Genomic DNA, 16,468 nt, shown 5'->3' with positions numbered 1-16,468 from the left:
TTACACTATTGTGAAGGGCCGTGCGATGCTAGCTAAAGCACTCTTGCTTAACTAGTCAGCCTATCGTTTACCAACATTCATCCACAAAGCACTTTCATTAACATTCAATCAGATAGCAGCGGAAATAATAATCAATTCATGAAAGCCGTGGCAACCAAGCAGTAAACATTGAAGTAAACGTAATTCATTAACAAATCCTCCATTGACATGTTGTACTTAGCGAGGGAGGCAAGTAGGCTAAGCACGTTGACAATTGCTAGTGAGTTTTACAATGACTGATGAACACTCACCCTCCCCTAAAGAGGTTTTTATGTAATTATCATCCTGGCACTAGGAAACATCAAAGTGACCAAGGAGTCATATTGCCTTATTTGGCTTACAAAGACTCTACTAGTAGAAAATAAACCTACACTAGTATTTACATGATGGAAACCCATCCCAAGCACACGAGATAAGTGGTCACAGGCAAGCATAATGCCCTGAACAAGCTTAGCTCGTGACATTCTCTCCCACTTATGCGGTCGACGTCCTCGTAGACTTTTGGCGGTAGGTACACTTCAAATTTTTCCACGAATGGTTGAATATCTTCCACAAAAATCCAGCTGATTTCTTTGTCATCAAGGCATTTCCACTTCACTAGGAACTTCTGCCGCTTCTTCCTTGAGGATATGAACTTTCTATCTGCAAGGATCTCTTTAACTCCATGTCTGTCAAGTTGCACTGTCTTCAACTCTGCGCTATTTAACTGACTTCTGCTTAGGTCGATGGTGTTGGCGTTGAATGGCTTGAGGCATTTGACATGAAACTGCAGTCTTCTCCCCTTATCTGCCCACTTCTTCATTTGCTTAGAAACTTTCTTCAGATAGGCTTGGGCAAACTCTGTATTCAGTCTCCATTCTCTGGTGAAGATGCACACCTTGGGACTCTTTCGTCTGTACGGCTCACCCACTGTGTGAGGTAACAGTGGCAGCTGGCCTGTAACAAGCTCAAAAGGGCTCTTGTTTGTTATTGAGCGCCTTTGGGCATTGCCACAGAATGGAGCCACATCAAGTAGTTACATGCCATTCTTCTGGTTGTCATTGACAAAATAACACAAGTACTAATCTAGCAGCTCTCTGAATCTCTTCATCTATTCGTCTGTCTGTCGATGATAACTCAAAGAGATGTCAAGATGTGACCTGAATATCCTGAAAAACTCTGTTAAGAAGTTGTCAGTGAACATTAAATCTTGGTCACAAATGATAACTTGGGGAACACCCCAATGTTTCACAATAGTCACAAGGAACAATTGTGTCGTCCCCTCTGCCGAACAGTACTTTGGTGCGGCCATGAAAGTACCATACTTCTTCTGCTCCCCCTTGTTTTGTTGGCAAGTGAGACAATTTTTGGTATAATCAACCACATCATCCTGCGTGTGCGGCCAATAATACCTCCCCAATAGTCCTGTTATTGGAGTCATTCTCCACGAATACCCCTTAACGAACTTCTTGCAGTATCTAGTAAGGCCAAGAAAGGAACGCAACTCCTTCACTGTCGTGGGGATCTTCCATTCTTGAATCATCCTTACCTTCTCCATACCCCTCCAGATACGACCTTGTTCAACCACTTGACCAAGGAATTTGTTGCTCCGCCGAGCGAAAGAGAAATTCTCCTTCTTCACATTCAGACTGTTTCCCCTTAGCCTGTCGAACACCTTCCGTAGATGCTCTTCATGTTTCCTCTGAAATGACACCGATGCTCCCAACGGTGTTTTGGAAGGGCGAACACATCCCGCTTCCACTTCATCAAGCTGTTTCCCCAACTCTACTATCTCAATAGGCGCAATCCGATATGGCCCTTTAGCAGGTCGTTTCACTCCTGATAACAACTCGATCTCTTGCTCCACAGTCCATCGCGAAGGCAAATTTTGAGCCAGCTTATCCGGCAACACCTCCTTATCCTCATCCAACACCGCTTGGATGGTCGTAGGCTCCAGCGCTTGGCCTACTTCTTTGTCTACCACCACCGTGGCTAGACGTGTTTGCTCACCCTGACCCAATCCTTCATTGAGTTGTATGGTTGAAAGGGACTTCCCATCGTCTCCTTTCGTTGCAATGACTTGCACCATGCACGAGTGATCTCCCATCAAACACAGGGAACCAGCCGAAGGCATCAGCACTGCCCTCGTCCCCATTAGGAACTCCATTCCTAGAATGACTGGATAGTCATCCAATGGCACCGCTATGAAATTCGCATGACCTTCTCACTGTCCAAGCTTTATAGCCACTTGCTTGGCTACTCCTAGAGTAGGCTGGGCTACAGAGTTAACTGCTTTCATTCGTCCTATATCCTTCTCTAAGGATAAGTTGAGTCTCCTTGCTTCCAACTGCGAAAAAAAATTATGAGTAGCTCCCGTATCCACCATAGTGCGAGTACTCTTCCCATTTATCCTCAAGTCCACAAACATTAACCTTTTTGCTCGTGTAACTTTTGGTGTTTTTGCCTGCTTTTCTAATGCATTCACCAACCACACTGAACCCACCCTCGGGGCATCATCCTCTTTCTCATCGTCTTCCACTGCCTGTTCTACAATGGAAGCCTGTAAGGCATTAAGTGATGCTTTATGAAGGCACTCAAAATCTCTATGAGGACCTCGACACAAGAAACACTCAATTTTACTCTTCCCCTTTCCATTGGGTGTGTTGAACCCTTGAGACGACGAAGCTTCCTGTGAGGTTGATGATTTAGAGTCGGCTCCCCCACTCTTGGGTTTGTCATTCCTGAAAGACTTTCCACTGTTTCCCTCTCCGCCAAACCGTTTGGACGAAGCGGTCTTATCACTAGCGTAGTCTGTCAAGCGTTCTGCAGCCGCTTGTGCAGTTAACAAGTCTTGAACCCTTTGTCTATGAAGTTAAGTTCTTGCCCATGGTTTTATCCCCTCAAGAAAATAGATCAACTTGTCCTTCTCCAACATATCCCGAATATCCAACATTAAAGCAGAAAATTGTTTCACATATTCGCTGATCGACCCCGTATGCTTGAGATCTCTCAGTTTTTTTCTTGCATTATACTCAACGTTCTCAGGAAAGAATTGGGCCTTGAGCTCTCTCCTTAAGTCTGCCCAACTATCAATTACACAATTTCCATTTTCAATTTCTCTGTACTTGGTACGCCACCACAGTTTGGCATCACCAACCAAGTACATGGTCACAGTATCCACCGTTTCTTGTTCTGAGACCATCCTCACAACGCGAAAGTATTGCTCCACATCAAACAAGAAGTTCTCTAACTCCTTGGCATCTTGGGCACCCCCATACATCCTGGGTTCTGGAACCTTGGTCTTGCTAACTCCCGGAGTGTTGGAGTTCCCTATAGCAAGAACCATCACATTTACCTTTGCATCTAGATCTGCCATCCGGGCTGCAAAGTTTCCACAATGTGGCAAAAGTCCTCTGACATGTCGCCTATCAAACTTGCTTGACGTTTTTGTGATCCCATCACTTCATCAACAAGTTCTCTCATCTGGGCCACCTCCGTGGCCATAGTGTTGGTTATTTCCTCAACCTGTGCTTCCAGCACGCTGATCCTTTCAACATTGTTTGGTGCCATGGTCACTTACCAATGCTTCCCAAATCCAACAGCGAAGGCAATCGAATTCATGTAGTAACTCAACCTTGGGCTCTCACCAAGTGTCACCGACTTGGCTCTGATACCAAATGTCACGGTCCGCCTCTTTTCACACCGTTGTGAAGGGCCCTGCGGCGCCAGTTAAAGCACTCTTGCTTAACTAGCCAGCCTATCGTTTACCAACATTCATCCATGAAGCACTTTCATTAACATTCAATCAGATAGCAGCAGAAATAATAATCAATTCATGAAAGCCGTGGCAACCAAGCAGTAAACATTGAAATAAACATAATTCATTAACAAATCCTCTATTGACATGTTGTACTTAGCGAGGGAGGCAAGTAGGCTAAGCACGTTGATAATTGCTAGTGAGTTTTACAATGACTGATGAACACTCACCTTCCCCTAAAGAGGTTTTTATGTAATTATCAACCTGGCACTAGGAAACATCAAAGTGACCGAGGAGTCATACAGCCTTATTTGGCTTACAAAGACTCTACTAGCAGAAAATAAACCTACACTAGTATTTACATGATGGAAACCCATCCCAAGCACACGAGATAAGCGGTCACAAGCAAGCATAATGCCCTGAACAAGTTTAGCTCGTGACACCCATGCATATTGCATGGGCTGCCTCTTGTAACATCTTGCATGGCTTTAAATTGCTTGGGGTCTTCACCTTTAATTTTCAAAAGTGCCCTACAATAATTACGGGCACAAATAGAATATAAATCCTAATATTATAAATTGAGCTCCATTTAAAATATGGTGCATAACTTGGACATTTAATCTAACTTGCATTAATGAGTAAACACATTTAAAACACCTTAATTAAGCAACTTTGACACTTAATTACACTCCCAACTAATGTTTTGCTAGTTTTTAGCAAATAACATGAATGCACTCATATAAGGGGGAGTAGAAACTATAATTCCAATATTTTTCAAAAATCATATGCCATGAAATAAACTTGTTGAGTTTAAGAACATAGGAAACATATTAATTCGAGTTATGTATCAAGTGAGAGATTTATACACCATTTAGTTAATCAACCATGATAATTGAATCTAACAAAGTTCGCGTGCATGGGAATAAGGCTAAAATTCCAAGATTGACTACCAAGAGACATTAACAGTTTCAATCACAACAGTTAATTTGAGATAACCGCATGCTCTTACTCTAATTCAAAATCACTAACCAATAAACACATTTAAAACACCTTAATTAAGCAACTTTGAAACTTAATCAGACATGTTATTGTTTGGGATGGAAATTAGGTACTGATGTGGTCGATTGTATCATATATCTCCTTCTTTCTTACTTTTAAGAGTTCTTATATACTGATTCTAGAATGAATGTCGATCAATGATATTCTACAGAGAATTGTAATCAAGGTTTTTTCTTGTTTTGATCCCTTGCCTTGATACGTTCCATAAAGCTAGACAATATATAATCAACAAGTCGAGTTGATAAGAAAGTGTTTATATTCTCTTTTCCAACTATCAAGAGTCTAACATGTGCGCTAATTCTCTCCATCTTTGAGCATATTCTTTAAATGTCCTGCTAGCCCTCTTCTATATTCTTTAAAGATTGAGATGTTCTAGAATGATTTTTGTATTGAAATTGAATTGTATTAGAAAAGCATTTGCGATATCTTGCCAAGTCTTGACTCAAAGCTAGTCCGATTATATGAACCATTTTAAGGCTACTCAAATCAAAATTTCTTGAAAGAAATGTATAAAAAATTTGACATCATCTCTATCAATAGTCATTTCTAACCTTCCAAAGCAAAGGTTTTTTGGGATATATGAAATATCGAAGAAATAAAAAAGGAAGAATAAAATGTTGTTAAGGTGGTTAATCGGCCCCTTTGGATGGTTAGCCGACCTTCCCTCTGAAAGTTATCATTGGCACCACCAATAGGCAATCGACTAGCCTCTAAAGGATGATTGGTTTGACCAAGTGTTGAATTTTTGAATTACTAAACTCTAATTAGCTAGAGAATTTGGGCATGTCACATGCCCATTTGATGCCGTCTATCAACTGCCTACAATGGTAGTCGATAGTTGGTGTTATTGGTAGTTAATTTTAAATTTGAATTTTCAAATTTCAAATCCAAAGATAGTTTTCTTCCATTTGTTAAATGTTCTATAAAATGACCCCTTTGGGGAGAGATTAGGGCACATCCAAATGAGGGCAAGGTGAATAATTTACCAAGGGAAAAAGGTTCAATGGGTTATTTTTTCTTGAAAAAAATAAGAAGGAAAATTTCATTCCTTCAATATCTCAAATGATGCATTTAGGAGCATGGATTTCAGACCTTGGTTTTGGATTTAGGTGGATTTAGACAAATTTTAATACAATTTTATAATACATCTAATCCAAATCTAATGCAACTCCAAATCTAAGGTCTTTCCAAACATTTCGGAAAGTGTTTTGGGGGATGTTTTGAATAGAGTGTGATCCTCACTTGATCTACAAATTACATAAACATTACCAGATTGGTGCCCAACCCTTCCTTTTGTTGGATTTCATTGATTCATGTAAATTTGGTATGCAAGTTCCTTAGAAGCATGTTCTACATTTTGAATATGATCTACCTTATTTCCTATGTGTTTGTATGTAGCAAATTATGCCATTTTTTTGTTTAAATAATTTGCTTAAAGATGTATGAAAAGAAGTATGTAAAAGTGTCAGAATGATATGAAAATGAAGAATTACATTTGAGGCAATTGACCGACCTTCACATGTTTGAAAAGGTAGTTGTTGGCTACCAAACAGTCAACCAACCCTTTGAATTTCTCAGAAGGTATCGCCAAATCCTAAAGAATGTTTTTTGCACCTTTTCTACACTTTTCTCCAGAATTTGGCCTTATTTTGAGTTTCTACAGTCATTTGAGTGTCGCTAGTCAAGTCTTTTACTAATTCTATGAAGGTTTTCATGGTTATTCCCATAAAAAATCAAATTTTCTTGTGATATAAGCATATTCATCCATGGTTTTAAAAAATTCCTAAGTTTTTCATAAATTTTTCTTCAAAAATCTTGGAGTGATACACCTATGATGTAACTTTTGGGTGTTCTTCAAGTACCAAATCAAGTTTTCAAGGTGGGTTTGTGGTTCTCCCATAAAAAATCCACAACATATTTCAAGTTTTCTACAAGTAAAATCATTTTTCAAGGCAATCACCCATGAAGTGGCTTAAAGATGGAAAAATGATTTTCAAAATGTAAAAAACTTGTTTTCAATCATTGGTTAATAGAGAATCCATTGGAAAATCCATTTTCTAATAAAAATTTTCAATGATGGTTTCAAGTATGCTAAAATGTTTTCAAGGAATTTTTTTTTGTTATGTTTTTTTGCGAAGGACTAATTTTTGTTTTTTAAACTTGTTTTTGTAAAGTGTTTTAAGAAATACAGATGACTTGATTCTTCTTTTGAAGATATGTAGGCAATCTACATAGTAGATTCATCCATACCAAACATAAAACAGGAATTTCTTCCTAGTCCTTTTTTCTTCATTTTCTTTTGTATGTTGTATATTCTATATGATTCAATTTATTTAGGCATTATAGTAGTAATACTTTCATGGGGTTAAGTCCTCCACACAAGTCCTACAAAAGCCTTTTGAAAGGGGTAAAAGTTGGATAATTTTTTGAAAATGAACAACACAAGGGAATTGAAAAGTGTAGAGGCCAGTTGACCAACCTCTGCAGGCAATTGATAACCTAGTTTTCAAAAGTAAATCTTATATTTTTTCAAAAATCCAAGTGCTTTTTTAGAAATTATCTTTAAAAAAAAATGGGAAATACACATACAAGGTAAGTAGGGCAACGATTCAATAGAATGGGTGCTTTAGGATGCTAATGCTTTGAATTCTGCATAGAAGGAATTTAAAGTATACCTTCCCTATTCACAAATGTAATCCTGAATCTAATCACTTTTTAAAGGTTTTCGTTTATTTTGCCTACTCAAAAATTAAAATAAAGTGGAAACTCCTTTTTCTAAAAAGAAAAATGACAAGTTAGATAACCAATGGTTTGGTTATTTAAAACTGTTTGATTTTAAACAATCACCAAATGTTGTCAACCCAAATGGGTCATTAAAACCTGATGTCGACAACTTTGGTCATTCCAATGGGGATACTTGAGACTCGGGTTGCCTCTTGTGTATTTGTGTGTGGTTTTAATGTATGAGTGATTGCATGTCGTTGTTGCTTCCATGCCATATTATATATGCTGTATGTTTGTGGTGTTGCGTGTTGTATGCCATGTAAACATGTCTTTGCCATGTTCATGCATTTGCATCTTACATAAGTACCTTATTCACACACCCCCACTGCAGAGCATGAGTCCTATACTCAAATTCCCTACTTTGTAGGATATAAGAGAGGGAATAAGTAGTAAGGACTTTTTATAGGGCCTTGTCTCTCATATAGGCCTTATAAAAATTCGTTCACTCGGTTTATTCTCCTTGAAAAAATTCAAGAGCCTTTAGAGTTGTGTTTGTTATAAAAGGTGTATTCCCAAGAGGGGCTGGGGGGGGGGTGAATTGGAAATTTTAACTTCTCTCCAAGGTTAAGTAAGAAGTCAATATGTTTTGGCAACCTAGGGTCTTTCTACACAGTTCCAAATGTGCTGATAATTAAAATACGTGGAATTTTAATCATGCACAACATTCATACAATAACATGTACGTGTGGTAAATATAAAGTGATGAAATGTAAATAGACACACGATATGTTATCGGGGTTCGGCCAACTGTGCCTACATCCCTGCCTCTAACTCGCAAGCTAGAGGATTCCACTAATAGCTCACTTAAGGGTGGAGCGGCACCGTTTACAACTAGGTCAAATTAACACAGGACTGACCTCAACCTTAACTAGGTCAAATTAACACAGGGCTGACCTCAACCTTAACTAGGTCAAATTAACGGGGCTGACCTCAACCTACACGCCTTAACAGGACAACGCACCTAACTTTCCTAACTGGGTCTAAGCCAATCCAGGACTATTCTAGGGCTAGTCTCCCTCTTCAGGCCCATGCCTGGATATACAACTAATGTGTATATAATCAGATGGTATAATGATTTTGCTTTCGTGTAAAGTAGATATGTACCCAAATGCGCGCAATAACATACACCACAATATGATTCAATATATAACTTCAATGTGGTCTAAATAGCTCAACTCTCAAAGGTATTTTCTACCAGTGTAATGCATACGTGAGAGTGTCAAACAAGCAATCTTTGTATCACAAGATATTCAACAAATAAGTTCACACGAAGATGTTAAGTCTTAAGTATTTCAATCAGTAAGATATCTCAAGCATGTAAGTATTAAACGATGTATATGCTTGGTTTGCAAAAGATGTGTAATCTTTGTATTCAGCAAATAATATATGAGTGAAAGAATATTGCAACAAAGATCACTATCACACAAACAAATATCTCTTCAAATATTTTACGGGATAAAAGCGCAATAGATATTTGGAAGTGTTTGAAAAGTTTTTGCAACCAAAAACAAATACAATATTCTCAAGATCTTGCAATAAAGGTGCAAGCTTAGAAGATCAAACAAAGTCTTCTTAGGTTAGGCTTATTAGCAAAAGCCCCCTAAGAATCCTTAGGCTTGGCTCTCAAGAAAATTGTGTCAAACAAGTAGCATAAGGAGAGCAAACCTATTTAAGCAAAATACTTAATCAACTTACAAATGATGTAGGCAACAATAGAAGGCAAGTATGAGTGATTTGAGTAAGAAAATGAGTAGTATGGGGTTTTTATTTTTTTGAGAATTTTTCCCTAATCAAAGTGGTTAATTACACCTAATTTTCTCAAATGAACACATATATATAGACATGGGAGAAATTATGACTGTTGGGGACCTATTGGGTATTATTAGGAAAGTTTAATGATATTTAGAGCATTTTAACCCTGTTTAAAAAAATATTAATTGCGGTAAAAAATCAAGGCAACCCAAGAGGTCTGGTCGACCAAAATAGGTTCGGTCGACCAAGTCTCATATGGTTTGGTCGACCAGGGGACTTTTGAACTAAGGTCTCGGTTGACCAGGAGAAGAAGATTTCTTAATTTTTCGAGGTTCGGTCGACCAAGCCATTTTGAACTGCCTGGTTCGGTCGACCAGACTGCTGGAAATTCTCCCGAGGACCCTCCAGTCGACTAGGTAGTTGGAGTACAAAAGTGTTCGGTCGACCAAATGGTCAAATGTTGACCAAGGAGGTTTTCGGTCAACCAGGTCTCTTTGAACAAATTGGTTCAGTTGACCAGACGGTCAAACTTTTGATCCAGGGAGGTTTCGATCAACCAGGGCTTTTTGAACTACTTGGTTCGATAGACTAGATGGTCAAACTTTTGACCCAGGGAGGCTTTGATCGACCAGGCCAAAATGAACTGACTTGGCTGGTCGACCGAAAGTGCACTATGTGTGCATTTCGGTCTCATTTCGAAACATACAAGCCCTATTCAAGTGCCTAACAAAAAAATGTGTAAATGTGTGTGTCCTAGGGTCACTTGAGGTCCAATTTGAAGACACCGAAAAAGTCTGGTGTCGGTCGACCGAAGGGTGTTCCCTAAGGTCTGTCTAAGGTCATTTTCCTTTTGAGCTTACATATTAAGCCATGCAGGCGATGCATGTAATTATTACAATCAAAGCCCTATTTGCTATTACAGACCTTTTCTACTTAATTATTACAAACCTGAATATAAAATATAACAAATAAATTATATCTAGGGTCTTCGTCTTCATTTTCCTCCGCGTCTCCGAGTGCCATCATAGGATACTACTAAGATAAACCTGGACATCAACTCGAAAGTCATTAAATACATGAGTATTTGTTATAATCAAAACAGGGTATGACCTATAGGGTTAACATTGTTACATAGAGTCTTATGATGCACTAGATAACTTTTAACCTTTACCGTAGGATAAGGTCTTTCACCTGGTGTATGGAGTTGAACAACAATGCTAGAACATAAAAGCCATAAACATGACTCCTAAGAGCATGATTAATATGACATACCATTTTTCATATTTCCTTACTCACCATAGAATTGAATTGCATAAGTATACAACATACCAATGATACTAATCAACATATAGAAAGGTATACCATTATAAAAAGGAACATGCCATTGAAAAAGATGATATTCCACATGTGTAGAGACCTAGAAAATTTAATTTATGAAAAAAAATAAAAGAAAAGAAAAGGAAGAGAAAGAAAAGAAGGAAAAGGAGGGGCATCAGCAGGGATTTGTCGATGAACCCATGGTCTTCATCGACGAATGTCCTTTTAGGTCTCGTCGACAAAGTAAACATGTCTCGGCGATGAGGAGATACCGAGAGTAGAGAATTTCAGACTATTAAGGGTTCGTTGACAAACCCACTGCATTCGTCAACGAACGCCCTTCTATGGTTCGTCGAAGAGTACACGTGTCTTGTTGACGAATGCATGTGGCCAACAGTATATATATATATATATGTTAAAATCAGATTTTAAAGAGGAAATTCATTTCCTCTTCACTCTCTCTCTCTAACCTTTGGTTCATCCCCATTCTCTCTTCGATTTTGGCTCCGTTTCAGCCCGTTTTGATGATCAGAAGCCACCACAAGATTTGTGGGGAGATTCTCTACAACTTAACTGGAGCGGATTTTTGATTTGGAGTCCTTGGGCACCACTCCAAAATCAGGGTAAGTAAGGTATTTTAGGGTTTAAGTGTTTATTTGGAGTATATAGGGCCAAGGAAATGCTAAATGAAGATATTCTGGGAGATGAGTTGATTGATTTTGGGAAAAAATTGTGAATTTCAGTGTTTTGAGTTTCAAACGCCGCTGGCATAGGATTTGGGTTTTAGCGGGCCTCTTAGTAAGTCAGGTAAGGGGAATAAATTATAACAGCTGTTTTGGAAAATAGTTGATTTAAAGTATGTGAAAATGAAATATGATATTTTTCCAGTGGTTACTATGTTATAAATATTAGATGAAAATTGTGTGGCATGAAAAATGTGATATAATAGGTTTATACTGGGAATGTAGTTGAAATTGGGATATATGATTTGCACTGAGGAAAATGAGAATATGAAATATAGATATATATACTGAAATGTTTTATACAAAAATGAAGTCATGGGAAATCTAATTATGTTTTATATACATAATTGTGCTGGTATGAGATTTTTATATAGAAATGATGAAATGTGACATACATAATAGTTTTATAGAAAAATGAAGAAATGTGATATATATATATATATATATATATATAGATGTGCAATTTACTGGAAAATAATGAAATGTGGTATATTGATATGTTTTATTGAGAAATGTGGAAATACGTGTAGAGACCTGGAAAATATAAATTTTAAAATTAATTAAGGAAATGAGTAAAGAGAAGAAAAAAAAGGACAAAAGTAGGGAAAAGGAATTTTTAAAAGGGAACCTACAGGGCTTGATCGATGAGTGCCTTGAGCTCATCGACGAACTACCTTCGTGGACCCGTCGACGAGGACACGTGTCTTGTCGACGAAAAGATATCGAGAGCATGTGTTTCAGTTTAGTACGGGTTCATCGACGAACCCTCTATCTTTGTCGATCGACAACCCCTCTATCTTCGTTGATGAACACCCTTCTGTGGTTCGTTGACGAAGTCACGTGGCCAGCCGTCTATAAATACGCTGAGATCAGAACTCCAGCGAGAAAATCTCTTTCTTTCTCTCTCTCTCTCTTTGTCTCTCTCACACACACACATTTTCTCTCTCTACATTTGTCTCTCCCTCCTTCTCTCCTCCGATTCGGCTATATTTTTACTCTGTTTCGACAAACAGAAGTTATCACGTTGATCCTAGGGAAATTCTCTACAACTTAGCCAGAGCAGATTGTTGGTTTAGAGTCTTGGGCACCATCCCAAAATCAGGGGAAGTGAGTTATTGTAGGTTTTACATGATTATTAGGTATTTATGGGTGCAGGAAATGTGTTAGGTGGTTTTATACTGGGATTTGAGTTGATTGAACTGGAGTTAATCTGATTTTAGGGTTTGGAGTTTTGGGACACCGTACGTGTGGTTTAGGATTTTAGAAGGTTTATGAGGAAACAGGTAAGGGGATAAATTAAGGAGCCTTCTCATAAGAACTCCACGATTAAGCGTGCTTGACTTGGAATAATTTTGGGATGGGTGACCTTCTAGGAAGTTTTCTCAGGAAGTGTGTGAGTAAGGACAAAACACACTGAAAAAGACAGTGTTGGTCTATGGGGCCAATCATTAGTTTGATAAGGCCCGTCCCCCTGTTCTCTGGTCTAGGTGGAGGAGGAGAGACGCAGTGCTCCCTGGAAGACATAGGTTGGGGTGTTAGAAAATAGTATTAGAGTGATTACTCAATCGGAAGTGTGATGAGATTCACATCATTTGGGTTTGGAAATATGGGTTCGCAATGAGAACGTTGCATTCTGTAAGTGGGAGAGAATGTGATATCCTATGGAAGAAAGGCTTAAAAAGGATTTGATGTTACTACCATATCAACAAGGTTCACATTTCTTTTCGGGAGCCTTACCAAAAAGAACTCCATAGTTAAGTGTGCTTGGCTTGGAGTAATCTTGAGATGGGTGACCTTCTAGGAAGTTTCCTCAAGAAGTGTGTGAGTGAGGATAAAACACACTGAAAAGGACACGTGTTGGTCTGTGGGGCCAGTCATTAGTTTAATAAGGCTCGCCCCTTATTGTCTGGTCCAGGTGGAGGAGAAGAGATGTAGTGCTCTCTGGCAGACCCAGGTTGGGACATTGCAAAATGGCATCAGAGCGATTACCCAGCCAAAAGTGTGATGAAATTCACATCGCCTGGGTTTGGAAATGTGGGTTCGCAACGAGGACATTGCATTCTGTAAGTGGGGGAGAATGTGATACTCCACTAAGAATCCTTATCAGGGTCTAGATGAGTTCTTGGAGATTTGCTCCATAATTTTAGTGATGACACCCTTCATCTTAGGCTTTTTCCATTCTCCTTGAAGGATAAGGCCAAATATTGGCTGACGTCCTTTGAACTGAATTCGGTGACCAATTGCGCCACCATGCAGTATGAATTCCTGAAAAAATACTTTCCAATTGGGAAGACTAACTAGCTACGAAGGGCAATCACAAGTTTTACACAAACGGATGGGGAACTTTTCTTTAAGACCTGGGAGTGTTTCAGGGACCTACTTCAAAAAAGCCCACATCATCAGGTCCCTATGTAGCAATTAGTTCAAACTTTTTACGAAGGGTTAGCTGAGAGAGATAGGTCCATGGTTGATGCATCGTGTAGAGACCCAAAGAATTATAGTAATTAAATAATAAAAGGAAGGAGGAAAAGAGAATTTTAAAAAGGGACTCAGTAGGGTCTCGTTGATAAATGCAGAGTGCTCGTCGACGAGTGACTTTCTTGGGCTTGTCAACATGGACTCGTGTCTCGTCGACAAGAACTTACCGAGAGGGGTTTAGCAACCTGAAGTTACATCGATGAGGGTTGTAAGTTCATTGACGAACTCCCTTCATGGACTCATCGACGAATCCACATTTTATAAATACCTAACCTCGAGATTTTAGCATGAATTTTTCATGCAAAATTCCCCCTTTCTCTCTAGATTTCGTCTCCCCCTCCTTCTCTCTAGATTTTTGGCTTTGTTCTTCACTGGTTCGACGATTGAAAGCCACCACACTACTCCTAGGAAGATTCTCTACAAGTCTGCGGGAGTAGTTCGTTGGTTAGGCCAACTTGGGCACCATCCCAAAATCTAGGTAAGTTGGTTATTTTAAATTTTATAAGGTATTTGGTATTTCTGGACTGAGGAAAATGCTTTAGATAGAATAATACTAAAGTTTTGTTGGGAAAAATGTAATTTCAAGGTGTTGAGATGGGAACACCACAGGAGTAGATTTGGTTAATTTGGTAGCCTTTTCAGTAAGTTAGGTAAAGGGATAAATTATGTCAGCATTTTTAATGAATTATTTATTGTTATACAACATTTATTTTCAGGAAAATATGTATGTTATAGAACTATGTTTGGTAATACTGTTGTTGAACAGGAAAATGATTTTAACACATTTTATAAGAAAATGTGATTTCATAACAAATTGTGAGTTTAGAAGGCTACTTACATTTGTGTGGCATGAGTATAATATTTCCATGAAAATTATGTTATATTGAAATATTATGATTTTTCCAAGATAAGAATGTTATAGCAGTTTTTAGGAAAACCATAAAAACAGTACAGGAACTACGGTTTTAAGAATATTATGTTAAACAGTGGAAGAATTTCATGTTTGAGTATGTTATGGCATGTCGGTGTCATGATTTTACGTTATGATATGATGGCATAAATGCCGTAATTATGCATGTTATGACAAAATTCAAGAAATTATTATCATGTCATGTTTTACTCTGAAATATGAAACTACTATGTTTCAATATCATGAAATGTATTATATGTTATCAAAACCCGGATAACTTAGTTTAGTTTCACGAAGCACGGTACCGTAGCTATATGTTCACATTTATGTTTATGTTAGTGCTACCACACGTTTTATGTAGAGTGTGGGAGATGCCAGTCGATGTGATTTCATGGTAGTGTTGTAGTTCCCCTGGTAGTCCGACACAGGTGGAACAAGCCCATCGTACTTACACACCCATGTTTGACTTAGCATGGTCGGCCAGCCATTACTAGGTCCCGCCTTCGAGCTGCACAACCTTGTCATATGGGGGGCAAGATATGACAACAGCTAACTATCTATCATGGGAAATAATTCAAGTATGATATGGTTATACAAGATGATTTTTAAGTACAAAAATTTAGTACGTTAAACTATGTTATGTTAAAACATGTTTTATCTAGATATGATATAATTGTTTATACCAGATATGAATTATGTACTGTCTATATGTATATCACGAAAAATACTCATGTCGCCACATACTGATATTAGTTTATCTCCCTTACTAAGAGGTGTCTCACCCTAGCCATACAAACATTTCATGAAATCCAGGTAGAAGGGCAGATAAAGCTTTGCAGTGGTAGGAGTTGACCAAACTACCCTATCAGAAGGGTAAATAGGTGAGATAGGGTCAGATGGGTTTTTTGTGATTATGATCCTAGGATACTTTTTGGGTCTTTTTTGTGGATGACTGTATATATATAACAGAATCAGTAGAACTCTTGTATGGTTTCTAGTGTTGTTTGGCATGCATGTAATTTATGTTTTCCTTTGCTTAGGTATTAGAGCTATATGACAGATATATCCATAGTACTCATGGGTCCAAGTTGATCATGATTTTGACAGTTTAGCGAGATGTTAGAATTATTAATATTATTATTACGTGAAAAAAAATAATATGGTAAAATAGGTAGGTCGTTACATATCGTGTGGAGGTATTTTCCTCACAAAGCACGAGAACGAGGTCTAGGTTCTCTTTGAAAATTTGGCTGCTGAAAACTCTCAGCAGCACATGGTTGCCACTCGTAGTATGATGCCCTAATTTTTCATACCATTTTTTTTTTTTATGTAAATATCACTTATAACCATAAACCGTCCACGTCAACCACTAATACCATAATACATAACCCAACTGAAAAGTGGGTACCAGGTGTACAATCATACTCATGTACACAACCCTAACAGCGGAAGTCATTTCATATATATATACACACACCACAACAAATACACATACTAGAGTACTACCATCCACACATACAAGTTTAATACAAAACCTCTAGGGGAATCAATCCTCCTTAGAAAAAATACTCACCCTGTATACCCAAGGTATTTGTTCCCCTCTATCTCAGAGCTCTATCACCAAGTCTATCATGGTTTCTTGAAATATTT

The 16,468-nt window shown here is 38.2% G+C and overlaps 1 non-coding gene across 1 annotated transcript; it reads right to left on the bottom strand.

Moving 5' to 3' along the window:
• Positions 1 to 13,729: 13,729 nt before the first annotated feature.
• LOC131145357 (small nucleolar RNA R71) lies at positions 13,730 to 13,835 on the bottom strand. The gene has a single exon (XR_009134140.1). It is a non-coding gene; the product is annotated as a small nucleolar RNA R71 (small nucleolar RNA).
• Positions 13,836 to 16,468: the final 2,633 nt, after the last annotated feature.

This window comes from Malania oleifera, chromosome 12 (assembly GCF_029873635.1).
Source record: "Malania oleifera isolate guangnan ecotype guangnan chromosome 12, ASM2987363v1, whole genome shotgun sequence".
In the NCBI taxonomy this organism is placed as follows: domain Eukaryota; kingdom Viridiplantae; phylum Streptophyta; class Magnoliopsida; order Santalales; family Ximeniaceae; genus Malania; species Malania oleifera.
Note: the sequence above shows the minus strand (reverse complement) of the source record. Positions and strands in the feature narration are given on the sequence as shown.